Here is a 26,361-nt window from a genome sequence, read left to right as displayed (position 1 = left end):
ACCCCACAAAAGCAAAGAAATTATTTTATTATTATTATTATTATTATTATTATTATTATTATTATTATTATTATTATTATTATTATTATTATTATTATTATTATTATTATTTCCATGACACAGGTGAGTAGACTGAGACTAGAAAGGTCAAGTAATTTGCTTAAGGCAGCTTCTAAAGTAGCACCTGGAAGCAAATCCAGGTCATTTAGGACAGAAACCACATCAGCACACTGCGTCTGAAACTTCTTGGGTTTCACATCCCTTGCCAGGGAATGGAAGTCATGATGTTCTCCTCCCTGTCTGGCTATGAGATTTAAATGACATAACATATGAAAAGTGTCTCCTGATGACCACAGGCTCTGCACAGCGTGTTAAAAATAAAGAAATTGGTCTCAAAGTAGGGTGTGTGTGTGTGTTTGTGTGTGTGTGTATGTGTGTGTTCTTGTCTCAGGCTAAGTGGGGCATTTTTCACCTGCTCACCTGGAGGTGTCAAGGGAAATTGGCTGGTAGTTGGTGGGCAGGCCTGGGTTATATGACTCCAGCTCAGGGCTCCAAAACCAGCCAGTGTGCAAATCGGCCAGGCTCTGAGGTGGGCAGGAAGGATCTCTGAGCAGGATGGCGATGTGGTGGGGTAGCTTGCACTCACTGTTTGCGCCTTTTCAGAAACCTATAAAGAAAGCAGAAACAACCTTATACCAATTGCCCACGTTTACACCAGGGGGAACTGAAAGATGAAAGAAAAGAACTGATATGGAATAAAGGATTTGCTTATTTTTGCTCTTAATTCATGAGTATCCAAGGGCCAGCTGAGAATATTTGTTGGGAAAGACAGCAAAGGTAGTAGAGAAGATGTACTTCTGTTCTTTAGGCACAAGTGTTTCAAGGATTCTCCCTAACTGGTGGCTTAAACTCTCTCTCTCTCTCTCCTCTTTCACACACACACACACACACCCACACACACACCCACACCCCCCCCACACACACACACCCCTGTTACAGAGTAATTAGGATACAAATTCCACACTGTGTCTCAGATATAATAAGAATTTAATTACCCTTCAGCATTACATAGTTGAGAGCTTATAGATTTAGTGATCACACATACCTAGTATAAAATCTCACTTCTAAATCTCACTTTTGGTTAATTATTTAATCTCACCTAGCCTGGGTTGTGCTCCTATATAAAACATAGGACTGATAATAATACCTACCTTGAAGAGTTATTTCACAGAGTAAATGACATGAGACTATAAATCAACTAGTATGTGCCTGGATCAGCAAATGTTAGTTGCTTTTTTCCTACAATAGAGATTTCTGATAGATTCTTGGACAATTTTACCGTATTTACCATCACTACCACTCCATCACCTCACCACCATTTTTCTTCTGAAAATTTTTTTCAAGATGTAGCACTTGTCTTCTTCTCCTAGAGGAAGGACATTTTTTTTCCTACTTTCTCACTTTACCCCCATCTATAACATCCATTTGATAATCTTTCTTTTGACTTAAGAGCAAGGAAAAAGCGCTATGTGATGCCAGGGTATTAGTGCCTTTTGAATAGCCCTCTTTCTACAGCAGAAGATCCTGCTCAGTGAGAAAAGGATTACCTGCTACATGGGCAGTGTTTGGAGATTTGATTCCCTGAACCTCTAACTTGGTCCGTGACTGATCCAAGCTGTACTGCTCACTTCATTTTCTTGAATTCTCTGGTTGCCAATTTGCTTCTTTTTCTACCATTTTATTCTTGCTTTACTCTTTGGCTCCAAATATGCTGCCATCTCTCTAAGTTGTCAATTCTGAATATCCTTCTGATTAAGTAGCATCTTTCCATTCAGATTTGATGCACTCAGGGATGGCTGGATTATCACTCAGAATAGAAGGAATCAAAGTGCCAAATCTGGGATATGGGTCAAGCGTGAAGTTGGAGTAGTCAGAGAGGCTGCTCTTCAGTCAGATTATGTGTCAAGTGGGACTTTCCTACTCAATCATCACCCCAAGGAGGATGGGCACAGGGAGGATCAGGACATGACGCTAAGAATTGCAGAGTTTCTGAAGACCAATTAAGAATGGGTGGTGAAGATTTGCTGCAAAAATTAGCAAGTGCCAACTAGAGCAATTTTTTTCCAAAGGAAGCAGTGGGTTTTTAAAAATAGGATTCCTGTGGCCTTTCAGATGGTTAGGAACGAAGCAATTAAAGAAGTAACGTGTCTAGTAGACATCCGTGGGTTTTCTGATCAATACTCTATTTCTAGGAAATGCTCCTCCACCCAAACTTGTTTTCAGTGGCAGCAGCAATGTTTTCGCTTTCCATTTTTCTCCTTCTCTTGGACTCTGTTGTTTGGCCCAGGGAATAGACTCTAATCCAAACTGGGCCAGAATACCTCTGCTCCAGGACTTCTGGGCTTAGGGTCTAAAGTGCAGGGAAAGTGCTCAGGGTCTATCTTGGATCCATTTCTTGCATATGAGAAGAAGGAAGAAGTCAGTCTCCAGAGAAAGGGAAGAATGGACATGCAAAACAGTAAAGATGAGAGAAAGAGAGAGAAAGAGAGCCCTAATGAGACTGGAATCTCGAGACATCCCACATATTTGTAATAAATTATTTTTATTTTAGGTAGTTCGAGTTGATTTTGGTCATTGACATAAATAGCTGCCTAACGTTAAATATGCCAAGCAAAGTGTCATCACTGAGGCTTGGCTGAAGTCATCCTCCTGACTGAGACTGCCTCCTTTCCTCTTCGACTTCACCTAAGGCAATTGTAACCCATCTAGCCAAGTCTCTCCTCCTCTGAGAAGCCCTCCCTGAACACATCCGATGTCAGTTTTCTACGATGTCTCTTACATGGGAAGCATGATTCAACCATTCGTGAATTGAGAAGAAAATGGGTTTTTGTAATTTGTGTTTTCTTTACTTTGAGTTTGTTCGATACTTCAACTTCCCTAAGCAATTTTGACACTGGAGACGAGTTACGTATTAAAGCCATAGAGAATGGAGACTGGAGATTAGTTATGCATTAAAGCTATAGAATTCCGTATCAGAAAGAGTACTTTCCAATGTCTTATAATTGCAATTTCCATTATCAAAATATAAAGAAGTAGCGTTTTTATTAGAAATATTTGTATTGACCACAAGATGTAAAATAACACCTGGCGACCTGCTTTTTGCCAAGTGCGGGTCTAGGTTTATGCTTTTGGAAGACAACGAAGTATGGAGAAAACTCCTCAGGTAGCCTGCTAGGTCTAAGGACTTAAATAAAGCTCAGGGAAATTTACTTGGATTTTTGGTTCTACATATAGCAGTGTTCAGGATAGCGCTTTTTGTCTCAGCCCAGATTTAAAATGGAAAAATCATTAAACTAAGAAAAAGAGGACACACACACACACACACACACACAAGCACGCTGAGCTCTGGCTGTGTCTGCAGCAGCATCATGAAAGCAGCTGCTGGACCCAGTGGTGAATATTGACAATAGGACCGGCAACGCAGCAGACGGTCAGCACATTCACCCAAATGTCAGGCGGTGGCATCATTAACATAGTGCAGTGTCCAATAACTCTCAGCTCCCCACCGATGGGGACTGTGCAGGAATAATTACTTGGACATCACATGTACTTCATCACTTCCAAATTAGATTTTACTAATCCACCGCTTTATTTTCAGGGTAATCTCATTACTACAATAGCATTTCTCTTTTTTTTTCAACGCCTTGGAAGATTTATTGCTTCAAACCAGTAACAAGATATAGTGATTGCCAAAGGACATATTATTTTAAGATTAAGACTGATGTGAGTTGGGCTGTGGAAATCTATTCCTTCTTTTCCATCCCCTATACTCCAAGAACGATTTTAACATGAAAAACAAATTATAGACCCATATCTTGATTTTTTTTTTTTTACTATAGTAAGAATAAAACCAGATTAAAAGACGGGGCTGATTATCTAGAAAGGAAAATATGGGGCAACTGATCACCACACAGAGTCTTTCCTTGTAAATTTTATCCGGAAAAAAAGTCATCTATTCTCAGTGGACATTTTGTCATGTACATTTTACTTTTTTTCTCCACCAATAATCAGATTGAATAACTGTTCTTGGTATTTTTTCCATTCATACTGACCCAGAAAATATAACATGAAAGAATGCTAAATGATTCCTTCCTTCAAGACACTGTAATGTCTTAAAAGTTGCAAATTCTGGACCATACCAGCCAGTAATTCTTTTGTTCTTCTATAGAGTTAATCTGATATAGCCTGATTATTTTAACTGATAAAAAATATCTCATTTTATCAAGACAAATTATGATGGAAACTACCAAAAATCAATATTTTGTTTTTAGATTTATTTTATTAATTGCACTCATTATATTTTCCTGATTACATGCATGCTAATACACATCTTACAGAATTTCATACATCATCTAATTTCTATACTAGAGAATTAAAAATATATGATTAAAGATTGAATGAATGAATACAAATATATATAGTTATAATAATTAATTGAATTCCCTTCACAGGGAGGTTTTTCACTATGGAACCATTAAATTATCAACAAAAACGCAAATAAAATGTTTGTCTGTAACATGGGACAGACGTTGTGCTAGGCATTGGTATTATAAAAATAACCAAAATCACCATGCTTTCTGCTCATGGGTTACATAAAAAGTAATAGGGAGAACAGACAATTAGATGCATGGTAATTATTTACCATGAATGAAGTTTAGGGAGCAACACACAAGTCTTCCTTAGGTGCATAAGGTGGCTTACCTTTGAAGAAGTCTTGTTATTTGATGCATTCCTAATTCTCTTTTCAGGGATCCAGCCTGTTATTTGGGCTGTGTCTTTTCTGCGTATTCCTAGGGATTTGTCAACTAATTGCCACCATATGCCCTAAACTCACAGTATGTGTTAGAACCTTCTCTGCTAGAGGAGGAAATATAAAGCTCTGGAAAACCCAGCTTTTGATCCTAAGTCAGCCAGTAATTGGTGCTTTGATCTTGGGAAAGGATCTCCAGGTTTCAGTTTCCATGTCTATGTGCTGAAGATTTGAACTAAGGTAAGCCTACCGATGGTCGGAGCTCTGAAATTTCATGAATTTAGTTATCTTTCCTGATTATCTCCCCCTGCATTTTATAGGGTATATTTGAAGACCATCAGGACCAACAGAAAGGGAAAGGAGAAGAAGAAGGGAATTAACAATAACTTAGCACATGATACGTGGCCTTGATAATTCACAACAAACCGAGAAGTGGAGATTACATCCCAGGAGTACTCTGCAAGGTCTACTAACCTGAACACAGAATACGTATATGGTAGAGATGAGATTCTAACACAATGCCTAAGCACTGGTGATGGCATTTCAGGTACCTAAAATAGAATTAAGAACGGTAATTCAGGACAGAGATGACTTACTGGAATCTGTGGAGAGGCACTTTTTAAAAGGCTGACCCTGTACATATGCAATAGCCAGGTTTGAGATGTGAATAACAAAAAGAAAACAAACAAGTAAACAACAACAAAAAATGAGGGAAGCCTTTGGTTGAGAATGCCTTCTTTCTGGAAGATGATTTTTTTGTCATTCCTGAAGTACATTCATTCTTTGTATCTTTAAGGGTGATACAGTTTTCTACCTGGAAAACATCCCAAACTGATAGCATGATACAAAATCAGAGGACTGGCTGGGGTCTGGTGAGGATGGAGGGCTGTTCGAACCAGTTTGATGACCCCATAGTTTTCTGGTTCTCTGGTACTCTGTTAACACGTTGACTGCATGTTTCCATTTCTGTCCGGTTGCTATGGTAATACAGCTCAGCTCTTTTCTGAATTTCTACCCTTTAGTAAATGTGTTACTTTAGAAAAGGTGGGTTTTGTCCAGTCTTGTGGGAGGTGGTGGCAGCTATTTGACCTGTTAGCACCTAAGCAGGAGTGGCAAAGCCACAACTAGGGAAGAGGTGGGGGTCAGAGAGCCGTGAGAGGTGAGAGGCATGTCAGATCCTAGCTACCTGAAGTTGCATCCAGTTGAGGTGTCAGAACTGGGGAGACTAAACAGGAGGCGAGACCAAGAAACCAACTCCCATGAACAAGAAGTCCAAACATATTTGAGAGTTCAGTATCCCGCTGAGGAATCTATGCAAGATGGCAGGTCTATAAATGCACCCTGACTTTTCTTAAAGACACAATTTTTAAAATACTTTTTAAAAAAAATTTTGGGATGAGTTTAGAAGTATAGAACAGTTGCAAAGATAGTCCAGAGAGTTCCTGTATACCTCTCATATTAGTTTTCTATGGCTATTGTAATAAAGTATCACATACTTGGCTTAAAACAAAATGAATTTACAATTCTGGAGGTCAGAAGTCCAAAATGGTGTTCATTGGGTAAAATTATAACAAAGCTGTATTCCTTCTGGGAACTCTAGAGAAGAATCCATTTCTTTGCCTTTTCCAGCTTTTAGAGATCCCTGATGTGTGGTCCCTTCCATCTTTAAAGCCATCAATGGCCAATAGTCTTTCTTCTACGGCATTTAAGGACACATGTAATTGCAATGTGTCCACCTGGATAATCCAGGGTTATCTCCCTATTATAGTGTAACTGATTAGCACCTTAATTCCAACTGCTGCTTTAATTCTCCTTTGTGTTATCACTGAACACAATCACAGGTTCCAGAGTTTGGAACGTGGACTTTTTGGAAAGTCGCTATTCTGCTTATGACCTCCCTTATCCAGTTCCTGCATTGTTAACATCTTATATTACCCTCTCCAGTATATTTGCCAAAAGTATGAAACTGACACTGGTACTTTACTATTCACTAAACTTAGAATTCATATGGATTAAACGTTTTTTTCCATGAATGTGCTTTTCCTCTTTCAAGATTCAGTCTAGTATACCACAATGTATCCGGTTGCCATGTCGCCCCAGTCTCCTCTAGTCTGTGACAATTTCTCAGTCTCTCCTTGCTTTTCTTGACCTTTGCAATTTGCGGACTACCAAAGAACCCACGTTGTTGACAGTTTGCTCCTACCCTGAATATATCACATTTCTTTTTTTTTTCTGCCGGTAAACAAAGAGAAAGGTAAAATTTTTGCAAATTTGCCAGAGCATTATATTGTAGCTTTGCAAGGGTTTGGGAGAAAACCACGCTCATTATGATTGGGGTCCTTCAAAACAGTGTTTTATCGTTGGCTCTAGAACAGAATAGAACCCAGTGGCCAGAGCCAAGCCTTCATGGATTCTCCTCCATTCATTATAAAGATACGCAGGGTTACCATTACTGATGTAGCATGGCATAATGCGGAGAGAACGGGTACTAGGACCAGAAAGTATAAGACTGTTTTGTGTTGTTATCATTGCTAATATTCTCATCATTATTCTTAAAAAGTTTATTGATAAAAAAATTGGGAAATGCAAAAAGAAGAAAGATTTAAAACTAAACACAAAGCTTCTAGAAATAACCCTGTAAACACCTTGACGTATATTGTTCCTGAAAAAGAGAAAGTCATTATTATACTTAAGGTTTTCACTTGTTTTCATCTTGAATTTCTAGAGGTACTTAGAGGTACTATGATTTTTTGGAAAGTTAAATAGGCACTTAATTTGTCTCGAAGTTTACTGTCATGAAGGTAAAGTTAGCTAAAAATTTTGTGAATATATATAATGATTTCATTAGGATAAATTCTCAGCGGAAAAAGTTCTGATATATTAGATTATGTTGGGTTAACAGCAACTCAAAAACTCAGAGGCTTAAGACCATGGTTCATGACAGTGGGTCATCAGAGGTTGCAGGACTCTGCTGTGTCATCTTCACTCTGGGCCCAGGCCATCAGAGCTGTCATTATCTTAGGCACCGCGGGTTATTGAGGCAGTAAGGAGAGAACAGCAAAACATGTGATGGATTTGAATCAACTCACATGGCCAAGACTGACTTCAAGGAGGCAGAAAACTAGAATCATCCCGTAGAGAGAAATCATTGCCAAGTGGCCGTTCAGAGTGGTTTTACCAGTTTATATTTCCACCCTAACATAGGCAAGTGGTGATTTCCATACAGCTTTGCTTTTTAAAGGAAGAATCCATTTCATAATCACCTATATAGTATCAAATGTCTAGCTCGGTATAATAATAAAAATAATAATATGATCTATAACAACATTATACACTGAAGACTAACGTATGGAAGAATAATCAGAGCATTGCAGTCAAGAAAATTCTGGTCCCCTAGTGGTTACCATGCTAAGCGGAATAAGTCAAATAGAGAAAGACAAATACTATATGATTTTACATGTATATGGAATCTAAAAAAAAAGTGAACAAGCATAACAAAACAGAAACAGACTCACAGATACAGAAAACAAGTGGTTGTCAGAAGGGAGGAAGATGTGGGGAGGTGGGGAAGGGTATTAAGAGGTAAAAATATTTCAGTAATAAAATATAAAAATAAGTCACAAGGATTTGATGTAGAGAATAGGGAACACAGTCAATAATATTGCATTGACTTTGTGTGGTGACAGATGGTAACTAGACTTACCATGGTGATCATTTTGTAATATATAAAAAATAGTAAATCACTATGTTGCACACCTGGAACTGAAATAGTTGTAAGTCAATGACACTTCAATTTAAAAAAACAGAAAAGAAAATTCTGATCTTGTATACTAGTCATAATTTATCTAACTGTTAAAAGATTATAATGCCTATTCTGCAGGACTATTATAAGGATTTAATGAAACAAATTATGTAGGCTATGTAAAAGATATTGAAAACTATTTATCATTAATGGAAGTATGGTAGTCAGTAAATATTGAACAAATTCTGTCATTACCATTTGAAAACAACCATTAAACTTTGAAAATCGAAGTTCGAAGTTCCAGCATTTTAAGATTTATCTTTATCTTTTGTGGGTTTCTCTTTGACTTAAGGACTATTAAACATGCCTCCATAGCTTTGCTTAAAGTAGCATTTATTAAGCATTATAGCCAATATTTCTTTGAAGAACACAAAAATGATATTAACTGGAGACTTTTATCCATTAAATATATCACTTAATGAAAAGAGAACTATTGAATTCCTTCTGCATGATTTGTCCTTAGTCACTTTCCGCAGTAGTGCACAGGACACATTATTCATTGTAACTTTTATGACTTTTCCTTTCTTTTGCTATTTTGATAAGGGTTGGTGCAGATCACAGATGTCAAAGATACAGAAGAAAAATGGAATCTGCTGACTTTTCTTAATCACTTATTAATTTATTCATGTATTCACCTCACAAATATCAAGCACTCATTATCTGCCAGGCTCTGCACTAAGTTTTCTAGATGCATTATCGTATGGAATTCTCCTAATAAATCCATGAAACAGGTATTATGGTTATTTTAATTTTTACAAAATGTAACACTGAAATTTAATGTGACTTGTCTAAGACCACAGCAGAGAACTGGCAGACCCAAAGCTAAAACTGAGATCATATGCCTTCAGAAAGGGTACTTTTAATCATCACACTAGGTTACACCGAGGCAAAGACATTTTGGGAAAAAGAATAAACAGAATATTGTAAAAGCTACATGAACAAGGTGTGAGAAAGTTACATATTATTCAAAGTTTTGACCTGGATAACCTGGAGAATGTGGGTTACTGACCTGAATTCACATCACTCAAGATAAATGTTTAATTTGGTGTATTTCTCAAGATATGATCAAGGCAACCATTGCATATACATTCAACCTACATTTGTGCTTAATATCTGAGTGAAAAATTAAATGATAGTTGCTTTTATTAGGTATTTTATACTGCTTTATGTGTCCATATTAATATAGACAAAAGCCCATGGAATGTACATGGAACTGACTATATAAACTCATGTACATGGAATTTACTTTACGTACTTGGAATTTACTGCATAAACTCACTATTAACCCAATTTACAGATGCAACTTTATATCACAAAGTCAAAGTTCTTGGATGAAAATTTCAACCTATACAAAAACCAGGGTTGTATTTTCTTCCCTATTCTCTTTTTGAACTTGTACATTAAGGGCTTGGTATTTCTGGATTAAATAAATACATACCATTCTGCCACTGAGAACAGAAAGATAAATATTTTTCTCTATGACAGTAACATGATCATAATGTTGCATACTAAGGGTTGCCTTGGAAATCAATAGGTCACACAGTGTAATGTTTTTCAGAAAGAATGAATCAAGATTCTAAAACTAAAATCACTTTTTATGGCAGAGGCCTCCCTATATTTAATTGGTTTACCTTTAACAACTTGATGCACCAGGTTAAATCTCTCAGCTACCAAGGAAGTACATTTCCCAATTAATTTACCTCAGAGGGTTCGCCAGGAAGTCATTCTATTGTGAATATTTTTATGGCTATGGTGAGTGATTAGGAACACCTGTTTCAAAAAATTTCCAGTTATACTTAATAGTGTAGAACATTAAGCCTTGGCTACCCATTCATTTCTGTGTCAGACTGGAGACAAATCTGTTTCCTAAGGAAGATTTGGACCTAATGCCTAGGTATTCGGGAGCAGCCTCTGTTTAGAACCATGCTGGCCAAATAGCCAAATGTGCTAGGTAGGGTCCTCAACTTTCCTCCTTGTATGCAAACCTTACCCTCTTCCAGGGTGATTAGAAATATATGGAATTTTTCTTAATCAGAAACCTAGATTTTCTGCATTCCAGGCCCTTACTAGAGAATATTACCTCAAAATAACTGCCATCCATCTCAGCATATACATATATATAGTAGATAATAAATAGATAGGCAGATAGATAGATAGATAGATAGATAGATAGATAGATAGATAGATGGATGAAGGCTGTTTAAAAGTAATTTTTGGAAACAATGAGGAAGAGCATGAATATACATGCAAACATACATGACATTGTGAAATATGGGTGAACTTCTAAGTTAGATATCTGAACTATTCTAAGCAGAAAAGTAAAATGATCAGAAATAAGTTTTTCAACCCAAAGAGAATGGGTTGTAATGGAAAAATAGAAATGAATTAAGTGATAACTGGAATGATCCAAATGGAAGTTGAGGAGAACCTCCGCGAGGGGGAGGAAGAGGGAAAGATTGAATTGAAATATTTTCTGAGACAGAATCTCTGGGACTGGGTGATTGGCTATGAGAGCAGGAGGTGGAGGGAGACAGTCATGATGACTTGAGCCCCTGGGTGGATGGTAGTCAATTCTGAGGTGGAATATTGGAATAGAATAAAGGTATTGGTGAGAGGCAAAGATGCTGAAATCATCAGTTCATCTTTGACTATCTTGCATATGAGTAAACATCCTTAAAAAAGAGGATGTACCTCAGTGTGAAACAAGGAGTAGAAGCTAGACCAGCGGAGAGATGAGCAGTAAGTGTGTTATCTCATCCTCTGAGTAGGAGAGGCTGCCTGTGTCTGTGTGTCCATGTGTGTTTGTGATGCAACGGCCTGATAATCAGCACACCTAACGGAGGAGGAGGTTGCTTATGGAGGTAAAGCAGGAAGCTATTTATATTTATATTGTGCTAGAAGTTTCAAAAGACCCTAAGTGAGTTCTTTCCTCTCTACCCCAGACTTCCCTTCCTTGCTGCCACCACTCTTGCTCAGGACCTCAAAGTCATAAAACTATATTCTTTAAAAGGGCCTTTAGAGGTTATTCCTTCCAACCTCTTCTATTTTATGATGAGAAATTGAGACTGAAAGAGGCTAAGTGGTATGGCCAAAGCACAGAATTAGACAGACAGGGAGCCAGGAAGAGCATCCTGATCTTATTTCTCCTTGCCACACTCTCTTAGACATCTGTACAGACAGTCCCCGACTTAACGATGGTTCCACTTATGATTTTTCGACTATGTGATGGTGCAAAAGTGATATGCATTCTATAGAAACTATGCTTTGAATTTTGAATTTTGATCCATTCCCAGGTTAGCCATATGCAATACGATATTCTCTCACCATGCTGGGCCGGGGTAGGGAGTCATAATTCCCAGTCAGCTGCACAATCACAACTGCAAAACGGTCTTATCTCTTATTCCTTTAATCCAACCCAGCAGAATAATTTGCCATTCCCCCAATACACTCAGGAATTGATATCGCCAGTCCCTCATCTTCATCTGGCAAAACCTCGCTCAGCTTCCAAAATCTGTTCTAAAAACCAACTAACCCATGAAGACTTTCCTTATTCCCCTAAATTATGTTCCTCTCTGAGCATGTTTCCCCATTAGAGAAAGGGGATATTAATACAGCTTAAATAATAGTCCTTTATCACACGTGTCTTTTGCAAATACTTTCTCCCAGTCTGTAGCCCACCTTCTCATTCTCTTGACGTTGTCTTTTGTTGAACAAAAATTTTTTTGATATTAATGAAGTCCAACTTATCAGTTATTTCTTCCTTGGATTTTGCCTGTAGTGTTTCATCTGAATAGGCATGAATGATTATATTTTCAAAGTCACCCAAAGATGTTTTCAAAAATAATTTTAGATTGAAAAGCTGAGAAAAAGATTTGTGTTGGGAAATTTCAAAACAAAATTTGGCCCATGAAAATCAGATTTAGTCTGTGCATTTCTTCCTCTTAGTCTTCCTGTCTTGATAAGTTCTTATGCAAGTTTTATAATCATGGAAAGTATTAATATTTCAAATCTTGGTTATTTGTAGACTAAGGAGAGGCAGGGAAATTAAATAATGGCATTAGGCTCTCATTTTCCTTCTGCAGAATACATTCATCTTTAGGAAATACAATTATTCTCCTTCGTATTAGTTCTTTTCTTAACAAAAATTAATGAACCTATAATTCAAAACCTTTTCCTTTGACTCTGAGAACAGCATGAAGACTCAAATAGCCTTTTGGTTTTCAGTCAGTAGTGTACAAAGGGAAAAAGATGGCATTTTAATAGGTCAAATCACATTAAAAACAAGTTCTAAGGAACTATGCACATTATTTGTGTAGAAATGCAATTGATCTTGACATATTAATCTAACAGACAGCTTCCTAAACTCTTATGAATTCTAATTGTTCAATGCAGTCTTTAGACCTACTTATAAAGTGAGCATTCATATTATTTGTGACTATTGACAAGTTTTTTCTTTCTTAATTTTAGTACTTCTATTTTTAAAAACTTATTACCACACTGTCTAAAGCAGTGATAGCAGACGAACTTATTTTATATGTGAATTTGAAAAGAAGATGTCTAACATTTTATTATTAAAAATGACCTTTGCCGAAAATGTATTCCTTTATCAGATTCAGGAAATCACCTTCTATTCCTAGTTTGCTAATAGCCTGCATCATAAATGAACATTCAATTTTATCAAAGGCTTTTCCTTCATCTGTTGAGTAAGATCATGTATTATCCTTTGATCAGTTCATGTTGTGGGTTTCATGTATGTGTGTGTGTGTGTGTGTGTGTGTGTGTGTGTGTGTGTGTATTCACATTTTTATATTTATATTGAAGTCTGTGTACGTTTTCTGTTGTTAACAGCTACTTTAACTCTTTTGGCTTATCTTTGCTTAGTATAACTTGTACTAACCTTTGAATTTTAATCTTTTCATGCCCTTACTTTCTAGATGGGTTCCTAGTAGATAGAATATTCAGTAGTAATTTATTGAATGTCCCCTGGAAGCCAGATCCTGGTTAGGTACTAGGGATACAGTGAAGAACAAGAGATATAAGTTCTCTGATCTCATGAAATGTACACTGACATGGGAGAAATAAATATGTACACAAATAGTAACAAAATTGATATAGATTGTGTCTGTACGTTGAGGTACAGAAACCCACTGCTAGGATAGAGGATAATAGACGCAGACTACTTTAGATAATACGGGTAGGGAAGACAGCTAGGAGAAGGCAATGCTTAAGCTGAGACTTGAAGGGTGAGAAGGAGCCAGCCATGCGAGGAGCTAGGAAATCAAACATAACAGAGGGGAAAATGCACACAGACATCCTGTGCCAGGATGAACTTAGCATGCTCTGGGATCTGCAGAACAGGATTCTACCTGTGAACATTGTGAGCAAGGGATTGGAGAGACCAAAGAGGATACTGGAAAGAGAAAAAAGAGAGCACATGTCATAATAAAGAATATGTATTTAAGGACAACGGGAAAACATTAAAGGTTTTTTTTTTTTTTTTTTTTTTTTTTTTTTTTACAGAGGGGTTCACCATTTCTAATTTATGATTATAAAAGTTCGCAATGATTTCCATGTAAAAAATGGATAGAGTCATGGTGGAGAGATGGGGAGAGGAAACAGACACTGGATAGGATGCTGCTGCCATGAGTGATGCTGGTGACTTGGAGTAAGTTGGGAAAGTGGACAGGTTTGGGATACATTTTGGATGCAAAACCACTAGAACCTGCAGGCATTTTGGATTTAGGGGGTGAGAGACCAGGAAGAGTTGGGCATGTTTCTCATGATCATGTCTCATAGTGGTAATTTTAATTGAACTGAGGGAGTTACAGACTTGAAAAGAAAATGGAATATTTGTTTTGGGGTGTATTCATGTGTGACTTCTGGGGAATGGTTGTGGAAGTAAAGAGATCAGCTTTAGACACATTATCATTGAGATGTCTTTGAGATGTCCAAGTGAAAATGTCAACAAAACATGTATATATACAGCTTAGAGGAAGTAAATAGACAAGAGATACAAACTGGGGAATTGCCATAATACAAAATAGCAGTAAAAAACATGGTTTTGAATCTTAACTTCCTAAGTCTATCTGGCTTTGCGATTTCCTAGCTACACTACCTCGGGAAAGTTATTTAACCTATCTGTATTTCAGATTTGTCATCTATAAAATGATGATAATGATGCTAGCAACCCCCTTACGTAAATTGGTTAATACATGTAAAGAGTTTAGAAAAATCTCTACTTGAATCAACTCTGAATAAATGTTAGCTCTTAGCATCGTCATCATCAATAGCTCAACGGGTTAACTTTCTTGAGTAAATTTTTCTTCTTAATTAAAGTCTCGTGGAAATACTACTTTACTCAAAGATAATGACTCTCTAATAATGAAGTTTAAGGAGAGGACAAACATTAGCAGGGAAATTATTATAGGAGAAATACTTTTGGAATCAGGATATTTTGTAGCCTTCAATCAGAATGTCAAGTCAATAACCTATGGCATCCTCTGTATGAGATCCACTCCGGAATCTTGCCCACCCAGTGCCAAGCATGTAGTAGGTGCTAACATAATGTTTGTGGACTGAATAATGTGAAAATATACTGATAATAGTCTGGATTTTGTAAATCCTATATTCCCTGGAGAGTTTTAGGAATTTGTAGAGCACCATTGGCTCACTGACAAGTTAAAAGGGTCTTTTGCCAAATTTCATACCAGGATTGTGTGTATTTCAGGCTGTTCTATTACATTTGCCAAACAGACTCCTTTCTCTGCTTCCAGTACAAATTCAAAATACACACACCAAAAAGAGCGCTTCATTACAATTTTTGGCCACCAAATGAAGTCATAATCCTCATCTGATTCAAACAATGGGATTTCTTTTCCATTAGCTAGTGGTCCTAGACGGTATAATCTCTCAGATTATAAATGTGCCATGTTTATGTGATAGCATTGTCAAATAGAAAGAAAAGGTGAGACTCTGTAGTTGAACCACAGTCCCTGGGCTCACCATGCTGGTAATAAATATTGTGGTGCACTCTAGTGGTGGAAGAAGACAGCCTAGAAGATCTGGAGGTGTACTCGGACGAGCCGTGGTCATTGTTACTTTGAAAAATGTGCCACCAATTATGGATTTCAAAACACAACTAAAGGAATTTTTTTATGGAAAAGGTGGAATACACGTAAAAACCTTGTCCCTCTCTACCCAGAAAATACCCAGAGAAAAATAACTACATTTCTCTAATAGTAGAGCACCTTAGCTGAAATAGAAATATAATGTGTATTGCTGAAGATTTGTGATCATTCTATTTTTAACAGGAGTTCATTGTTGTCTTCTCATAGTGCCAGTAAGAAGTATTTTTCCAAAGGAAAAAAAGTACTTTTCAATAAATGCTGTCAGGAATAAGAGTATGCACATGTGAATAAAACAAAAATAGACATAAATGTAAATTATGTATTTGCATATACATTGATAAATGTTCCTTCTAGACGTTTCTGTAGTTGCTTCCTACCTTTCTATCATACCTCTGGCTTTTTCTCCCCAGTACTAAGTTCTAAATTCCCAGGTCTCTGATTATTCATTTCTTGGTATGGTTCTCAAAAGCTTCCTTTGGGAGCCTTTTGTATTTCCATGCCACTGTTAGTCTTCTTTCTGGTAATTTGCATTTCCATCAATTGTAAATTTCTGGAAGACCACGCTGTTCCTGATCATCCCTGCTACTGCCGCAACACTCATCACAATGCCAGGAATATAATGGGCATTCGGAAGTACCTGACGAGGGAGCAAATTCATGATCATTCTGATCTGCTGTCTCTGAGACTCATCATAATGATGGATTGTATTCTAAGTCTGCACCCTGTGAAGTCCTGGCTCAGCCCCAAAAGCTAGATAGGAGGGAACATGGACCTCTTCAGAGCTCTTGTCTCCTTGAGAACACAAGAAGGGCTGATTTCACACTCATTTTCTTCCTTCCTAGGAAGCAGCATGATCTTCTTACTTGGGATACCCTAAGGGGGAGGGGAAATTTTACTCAGAAAATGCAGTGTCCAAATTACCTTACCAAACTGTAGTTATTTCCCCCCATCTTTATATTGTACTGTCTATAAGAGCATCAATATAAGCCTCCCACACTTAACGGGCAGTGAGTTATGCCCCATCTCCTTGAGGGAATTATATCTACATAACCTAATTGAAACTCTTCTGCACAGGAGATTTGTCTATTCTTATTTATTTATTCAACTGTGTATTTACATCCATGAGGATTCATGATCATTGATTTCACACTTCGGGTCATAATTCAATCCTATACTATTTATTTGTTGCTCCGATAGTTCCTGGTGTAGCCATTGAGAGTCTTTTCAGTGGGTCCCTGTGCCCCTTTGACATAGACCACCATTTTGTTTATTTGAACAATAGAGAGAGAGAATTTGATACTTATTTTAACCATAGTGGAAGCCATTGGAGAGTTTTGGACAGAAAGTGGCATAGTCTCATTGACATTTTACAAGGACGCCTGTGGCCACAATGTGGAAAATAAACTACACTGTGGCAAGTATAGGAGGGAGCTATAAAATAGCTCTTACCCTACTGTGGGTGAGAGGTGATGGCGGCTTGGACAACAAGGGTCAACAGTAGAGAGAAAGAGTAGGATCTGGGATATAATTTGTAGGTTGAGTTACAGTATTTCCTGACGAACTGGATGTGGCGCATGAAAGAGAGAAGTGGCAGGGGTGATTCTAAGGCTTTTGTTCTGAGCCATTGGATACCTGGTGATAGAGTTTACTCCTATGGTGAACGCTGGAGAGGGAGCATTTGGAGGACTCTAAATACAGCATAAAATACACGGCACAGCCACACCAAATCAGACTTTACTTAAAAGAGCAGTTGCCTTGGAAAACTTGTTTTGACTGATTTTTATGAGAAAATCAGCAGCAGAATTCAAACACAGGCTCCTGGGCCAAGAGAGGCAGATGGTAGCTGTTCCCCGGGCTCTGATTTTAAAGGAAGAGTTTCCATTTAGTTTTCTGAATAGAGTTTCCAATATCTTACTTTATAAATGTTTCTCTCAGATTGTGAATCTGGGCTTGTTTTGTCTGTGTGTATTCAACTATCACAGCCCTGGGTGAAGTTAGCCATTTGGGAATCAGAGAGCTCACCCTGAAAAACAAATCAAGGCAACCCTAAAAAAAAAAGATAAAATTACTCCTCCAAGAAGTAAGAATATTGAAAATGAGACTTGATTTTGAGAGACTTGGGTTTTGGATTAAGAGAATATATAAATTTTCTGAAAGAGTTTATGAGTCAATCTTTTTAGCCAAGAGATACTTGCTATAAGTCTGTTGTGTGCTAAATCTGCTTGTGGTGTAAGGGGAAGAGGCGAAGCTGTCTGATCACCCAGGGGATTAGAGATACTGTGCAGAAAGAATCTCGCCTGGAGCCTGGCGCAATGGATATCCAGTCAATGGGATGTAACATTATACTATTGATCATGTACTTTTACCTCTTTGGACCCATTGTATGTACCGCTTTCTCCGTCTGGAAGACACTTCCATCCCTTCTCTGCCTTGTAAATTCCACTTCGTTCAAGGTGCTATTCTAAATGTCACCTCCTCCAGGAAACCTTCCGTTCTCTCTCCACTACTCATTCTGCAGCGCTTGGTTGGTTCATGTTCCAGCCAGCAATGTTTTCCAAACTTGATTTTTTTCCTAAAAATCCATACACTTATACCATTATTAATTATATAATTTGCATTATATTGTCTGACAATTTTGACTTAATTCAACTTCGTCTTATGCAATACTTGTAAAATTAAATCAAATGTTCAAGGTGCTTACTGTTTTATTCAACACATGAAAAATAAATATATACTATTAACATAAAAGCAATGGTTTGGGCTTCAAACATGATCAAAAATCATTTCTCATACCACCAATGGAATGTATCCCATGCTTTGAAAACCATTGGATTATGTATTTATTATTATGAATTAATGGATTGTTTTAAATGCTCCCTCTATCCACACCTTTCACTTAGGAAATTCCATAGGGTTCCTCCGGTGTGGACAGGGTGTCAGTCCCTACCCTCATGCTTGGCCACGTGACTAGATTTTGCTGAAGGATGTGCATGTGAAGGATGACAGGCCAGGATTAAAGTGATTGGGTGAGGTACCTAGGGTGCAAAATTTAAGAGAATAGTCACTCTCAGGGGTGTGTCTCAGGCCCTTAAAACACTATTGGGCTTCTCTCTTGCATTTCTTCCAACACAATGAAACGTACCAACTGGTTCCAGAAAAAATATGAGAGACAGGAGGAGCAGACCTGCCCCACCCTAGATGCCTGATTCAAGCTTAGCCTCTGGTCCGGCCCCCAGGCAACTAACAAGAGCATGAGTGAGCCAGTCAAGATCAGCCAACCCTCATCCAACTTCCAACAGACCCACGGACCCATGAGCTATAATAGTAAATAATTGTGGGTTTTAGTCACTGAGATTTTGGGGTGTTTGTAACGTATAAATTAAAATGTATGTGTTTTCAATTCTGGATTTTGAATCCATCATGGGAAAGGACTATTTTAAATCTGTTCCTAGTTCCTAGTACTCAGGAGATGCTAGCAAAACAATGATTAAATAATGAGTGATACTGTTAACATGTCTGGGATTGTCAATAAAAGCCATACAAACTCCTACACCAACGTAATTACATCTGCTGTTCCCTTTCCCTGGAAGATTTCCCTCAACATCCACACAGCTCCCTCTCTCACCTCCTTCAGTTTTTGCTGAAATACTATTTCATCAGAGGCCTTCCCTGTGATAGGCACTCTATCAAAACTGTCACCACCCAGCACCTGTCATCACTCTGCCTGTGTTTCTAATGCTGGGATACAGGGACCCCCTCCAGAGGGCTTCTGGATAGGGGACTGTCAATCCTTTGAAATTCTGTACAAACTTGTAAATGTGGTACAAATGTTTATTTTTCTTGGGGGGAAATTCCATAGCTTTCAAAAATTTTAACAGCATCAGTGACCCAAAAGAGGTTAAGAACCACTGTGGGTTTACTGAGTTTTGTTTTCACTCCGAGTCCTATCACCTCCTCACATATTTTTTATTTGCTTTTATTATCCCTTTCTCTGCAGACTGGAAGATCTATCGTTGCATGGTTATTATACTAGTTGGTTTGTTCTTACGCTAAATTTTGGTGATTCAACTCCATAATTAATCATTACAAAATTGGATAACCCTTGTGATAAACCTACAGCCCAGCAGAAGTCATTCCACCTGGGAGATGCTTATAACTTTCCTCTGTCAGGATAATGGAGCATCTTCCTACACAGTCTGCATCCCAAGCATAAAGAAATCTTACAAAACAAACATCTTTCTTGGTCTTCATAAACAATCCACTCTGAAAATTGCCTTTTATTCGAACAAAAGCATTGTATTTGTCACCATCAAAAATGTGCTGTGATTCAGACAGACTCCTGTTTGATTGTCAGCTCTCCGTGATTAAAGTGTAGGGTCTGGAGGAAGTGGTTTGATTTCAGTCCTGGCTCTGTTAACTGACTTGTGGTTAAAGCTTACTTACTTCCGTTAAGGTACTTACTATTTGTCTCAGGTCCTCTTCTGAAAAGTTAGAAGAATAATAGTATTTGCATCATAGAGCTTTCCTGACTATTAAGTGACTCAGTGGCTAAAAGGTGATTAGACAGTTTATTGCATGCAATAAGCATTCAGTAACGTGCACTCTAATGCTAGCTGTGTTACCTTCAGTAAGTTTCTTAGCCTCTCTTAGTTTGGCACAGGAAGGAATATAATAGTAACTGCCACGTACCTCTCAGGGTTGAACGAGATTATTGTGCGTCTGTTTCTATCTTGGGTCACCACCAGAGATTCTGCTACTATTACACTCACCCCCGTGTCTGACCACAGTGTCTAAGGTAAAGGAGAAGCTCCTTTAATGGTCCATGAGTATTGTTATCCAACTTCTTTCACATATTGTTTGGTACCAGGACAGCCATGAATCACGTGGTAACAGGTTTTGTTTTTGGAGAATCCGCTAACCACTGTATGTGCTTTATGTCATTGAACATTGATGACTGTATGAAGCAGGTGTAGCCTCATTTTGCAAAAGAGAAAACTGAGACTCAGAGAAGCTATATAATTTTATAAGAACTGACATCTAGTAAATACTAACCCAGCCTAGACAAGCTTCCTTCTCCTTTGTAGTAAGCTGTCTCCTCAACACCAGCATCCAATTACTACCCCAACAGAGCAACCATTCTTATACCTCCGTTCTCTTTTGTCATACGCATATTTTTCTTACAGTTGGCACAAATGTAATTTTATTTTTTACTCTTCTCCTAATATTATTTTAAAAATAATATTACTAATGAAGTTATTGTTATTATCCTTCTTGGCAGACAAATGGTACCACTGAGTGACTTCCCCCCATTTTTTTATGTTAATATTGTCCCTGAATTTTTTGTAATAATGGATAGTATCAAAACACCAAAAAAAGAATGTGCATATAGTATTTTACTGCCTTCGAAAAATTTCATTGGAAAAATGATCAAAACACAAGATGTCTGCTAAGTTATATAAAATGTTTCATGGTCTTGATAGATATTGACAAATTATTTTTTAAATGTGTTATATCTTTTTATTGGGTGACCAATGATGAGTGCACACGCTTTTTCCATAGTTTTGTGGCATTGTATATTTCTACTTTTAATTGTTAAGTTAATGAATGTAAAACCAACACTCTGTTTTTCAATTTGTATTTCTTTAATTGTTTATTAAGATTATTTGCACATTCTTGTTTAATATTTCTACTTTTCTGAATTATACACTTGTGCTCTTTATCCATCTATCCACTGTAAACTTGATTTTTTTATTGATTGATATTTTTCCAACAAAATATTTTTTCTGATTTGCATTTGTATAAACAGTACTATAAGCTGTTGTCTCTGCTTTCAGCTGCAAAATTTAAGAGATTATATTACAGATTAAATTTTTTTTACAGGAGATAGAGGTAACTGAGTTTTTTTTTTTTTTAAGGGATAATACTTTTCAGACAAATTATTTTGCTAGATCAAAGTTTTCCTTGTTTTATTGAATATACCCTCAATATGCATCACTAGGTCCTCTGTGACAATTTTTTCCAGGTTGACTCATTTCTTATGAAATTCTCTAAAATTCATAAATAAAATGACTTACACTGGCACCTAACCATTTTGTGTAAGTAATGCTTCAAAACAAAATACATTTAAAAATCCATAGACATTTTTAAAGAACTGTTCATTTATTGAATTGAAAACAGTGCTGAATTGTACATTTCATGGTTAGATACTGTTTTTCTAGAAGAGGAATATTAGTCTGTAAATTAGTATTTGCATAGTTTTAACAAACCTGTGATTTTTCATTTTACCTCAAACTGGACCCATCTCCCCCCAAGTCTCTTTATCGATAGTGTATGACAGCTTCAAATGTATCAGGGCATCAATTAACTACCTCATAACTTATAGTAACACCACTCCTCTCCTAAATCCTTGGATGTGAATGTTAATTAAGCAATTAGAGGCACAGGGGACGATTGCCAGATGATGCCTCCTGGTAGAGTTTAGTCAGCAGACAAAAATGATGAATTCTATTAAGATTGTGTTCAAATTAAAAAAAAAAAAAAAAACAAAAAACCAAACCTCAAGCAGCCTAAAGTAAAAACCAAAGCAGCAATCACAAAAGCAATCTGAAAAACAAGAGATTGTTAGGTTGTTGGGGGCTCTTTTTTTTTTTTTTCATTTTTATGGAAGTGTTGGTAAATGCCATTAATAATAAGTAAACAAAAACTCTTTATGCAAGCTTCTCCTTTGTGAATCATTTTGAACTGCTGATTTGAGCAGATCTTTCAAAATGGAGCATCTTGTTAAAACCAGATCCATGAGGTACAGAAAAGGCAAGCTCTTAGCATATGTTTGGATTTTATGGATGAATGGTTCATTAGGATGTGCTCCACCTATTAATAAATCCCCTCTCCTTCATATAATCCAGACTAGATCACCTAGCTCACAATCCTCTGCACCCTGCCCTTTATCTACTCATCCCTCAAAACCCACCCTCCAAGCCTAACCTGAGTAAGGGCTCTGGTACCCTGACATCATCATGCAGGGCTCCAGATCCCTCATGTGCCAGGTTTATGGGTAAAATCTTCGGTTGGAGGGTTGAAGGCAGTAAGAGAGCTACCTACATTAAATTTTAATACAAATTTGTAAAAGGCATCATTTTTTGTAATTAACACTCTAAAATCATGAATCACCCCCCACCAGATACCTTTGATACCAATTCCCAGAGATTGAGACTTTCTTTAATGGAAGTCACTTAGTTTCTTCCATTAATCTCAATAAGTTTTAACCTTTTTGGGGAGGAGAAGTTCAAGTAACAAGTACAGGCTTTATCTAGCTCATTAAGCCAGGATGCTTCAACCATGCTAGACTGTTCTTAGGGGTCTAAATCTCCCTGGTAACCCAGCATCTATTGAACTCCTTACACTCCAGCTCACCAGAAAAGTTAATGTCTTTCTGAACCAAAAGTTTGAACCTTGATCAAGCTTTGTATTTCCCAAAAGTGAGACCCATGAAACTCAACGTATGCAAATCAATATGGCAGCCATGGAGGGCGGTGCTTTAAAACTGCCTATTGTAGTCATAAAACCAACTCCATAGACTAGAACAGATATCATAATAGAAACAAAAAGGGTAAAATAAAAATGTCACAGTGCATCTCCTGTAGTCAGGGTAAGAAATGTACTGAGATTCTCTTTCATCTATATATCTTAAGAAACCTACGATCCTGCCAAACTCAGATCCTAAGTGGTGCATTTTTCTATATCGTACATATGGATGTACAACCGTTCAGTTCAACACACATTCATGAAATGTCATATCCCAGACACTCTGCTAAACAGTGGGCACACAGAGGTAAGACTTGGGTTTGCTTGTGGAGTCGGTTAAGGACCCAATGAGAAAGGATATGGACTCTTGTTGCACCTGAAGTGGGATACGAGGAGAGAAGAGGATTTCCCCATTAATAATAATAAATAATGATGATAATAACAGATCACGCTCATCGGAGTACTTACTCTGAGCCAAGTCCTGTCCTGAGAACTTTACATGTGTTAAGTTATTTAGTCCCCAGATTGTCCTCTGAATTACTCCCACTCTGTAGATGAGAAAAGTGAGGTGTAAGAAAGTGAAATAATATGCTCAAGGTCATGTAGCTAATAAGGGGCAGAGCAGAGACTGGAGCCCAGCAGTCTAGACCTTAATCACTGTGTTTTTCCACTTCTCACCACAAGGGACAGAGGGCAGTGGAGAGGCAGTTCTCCAATGTTTTCTAGCCTCTCCCACCTCCCCAAAGCTGAGGCAGAACCCCTCCCCATTCCCCTGGAGGAGCAGGGGACCTGTGAATACAGTTGTCTTGATCACTGACACTCTCCACCCTCACAGGGTCTTAGCATCAGCTTCATCTTGTGAATAATGAGTGAGGAAGAGTTGGAAGCAAGTCCTGAAGGTTTCTCTTATTCTCTAACTTCCTTTCCGGGAAGATGCCAACAGCCCCATTTCTCACAGCTGCTTTTTTGTTGCCGGCTGAGCCATATATCATCTGATTTTTTGCATCTTTAGCAAGTCACCGTGTTTTTAAGTTGGCAATCTATCTGAAAACTTTCAAAGAAAAAAATAAGAATAATCAGCCACTGTCCACTTTCTGTTTTCTTTTCTTTCCCTGGAAACTTGCCTGCAAAACTCGAATGTTTGGAAAAAGTATTCAGAGAGAATAAAGAACAATGAAAATTCTAACTACACGAACCAAGAAAATGAAGTGTGATTTTGGGACAATTGAGTGTTATGGCCTGAGAGCATTCCACTGGGATGGGGCCTGGTTTCTAAATCTATGGACCAATCCTTCCCTCTTTTCTTCTTTTCCTACACTGTTTTCCCTGAACACTTGGCTTATAAATCAAACAGCTGCAACAATAATTATTTTAGACTTCTAGTGTTAGTTGTTAAAAATACCTCCCCCTAAGGATTACTACAACACGCCAACTCTCTCTGATTAGTCCTGGGCATGTGAGTAGGCGAATGACAGTTTCTTGTGTTCTACGATTGGATGGAAATTGGAACGCCAACACCTCAACCCACACACACCTTGGCCAAAAAATAAAAAAAAAATCTCTTTGACGTGGTAGACCTAGTTTTCTGTCTCTACCAACACTTTGCTCTGTCTGCTGATGTCTCTTCTACCCAATTTCCAGGAGCAATCTTTCATTGTCTGAGTCAGGACTGGGGAGATTCAGAGAAAGTAGGGAGAATGACTAACAATGATTAAATCTGAGCATCTACACTGTGTCAAATAGTGTGGTAGGCATTATTCATAAGGCAAATATCGCCAGTTCTCTTTTTATAGATGAGAAACATTAAAATGGGAAACAGTTAAACAATGCCCAAAGCAATTAAACTGAGAATTAATGGGAACGTAAGTTGGTACAGCCACTATGGAAAACGACATGGAGAGTCTTTGAAAAACTAAAAATAGAGCTCCATATGATCCAGCAATCCCACTCCTGGGCATGTGTCCAGAGAAAATGCAAATTTGAAAAGATACATGCACCCCAATGTTCATAGAAGCACTCTATACAATAGCCAAGACATGGAAGCAACCTAAATGCCCATCAACAGATAAATGGATAAAAAACATGTGGTATATATGTGTGTAGGTATGTATATGAAATATTACTCAGCCACAAAAAAGATGAAATAATGCCATTTGCAGCAGCATGGATGGACCTAGAGAGTATCAGATTAAGGGAAGTAAGCCAGACAGAGAAAGGTAAATATCATATGATATCACTTATATATGGAATCTAAAAAAAATGATACAAAGGAAGTAATTTACAAACCAGAAAGACTCACAGACATAGAAAACAAACTATGAAAGGGGGAGGAGGGATAAATTAGGAGTTTGGGATTAACACATACACACTACTATAGATAAAACAGATAGACGACAAAGACCTACCATAAAGCACAGAGAATTATGTTCAATATATTGCAATAACTTACAGAAAAGAATCTGAAAAAGAATCTATAAGTATAACTGAATCACTTTGCTATACACCTGAAACTAACACAACATTTTAAATCAACTGTACTTCAATTAAAAACGCAAAAAAAAAAAAAAATTCCCTAAGGACAAATTAACATTTTGGAGACTCTTTTCCAACCAGACAATAGCAAGAATTTCAGCAATCTCAGTTCTGGCTAGATTTGTACAGTCCTGGGAACATAGCATGCACATTTTAAGAAAGCTGTTTTCTTCTTTGCCTTTCCCTCTCTCCCAAAGGATGTCAAAATGTGGAAAACACTGACCCAGTCTCGCTGACTGTGTGTGACTAGTGTCAGTAACCTCCTTGCAGCTGAACTGTGATGAGAAAACAAGAGAACACACAGATAGTGTCAATTTTTCCTATAAAACGGTAAAACTTTGATATGACTGTTGAATAAAAAAATATAGAAGAACATAAAGAGTTTGTAAGGCAGCTCTGTTTTGACTAGCCCATTCTTTCTTTCTTATTCTTTTTGATTTCATATTTTTGAATTATCTGGAATTTCTAGAATTTTCTTTGTCCATGATGTATTGTATACAGCCACTCTTGCTAGCTTGCTTACTCAGTCACTTCTGTATAAGAGAGTTCTTTCTCTAGCAAAAGCA

The sequence above is a fragment of the Camelus bactrianus genome, chromosome 10 (genome assembly GCF_048773025.1).
Source record: "Camelus bactrianus isolate YW-2024 breed Bactrian camel chromosome 10, ASM4877302v1, whole genome shotgun sequence".
NCBI lineage: Eukaryota > Metazoa > Chordata > Mammalia > Artiodactyla > Camelidae > Camelus > Camelus bactrianus.
This window is presented reverse-complemented; position numbering follows the sequence as displayed.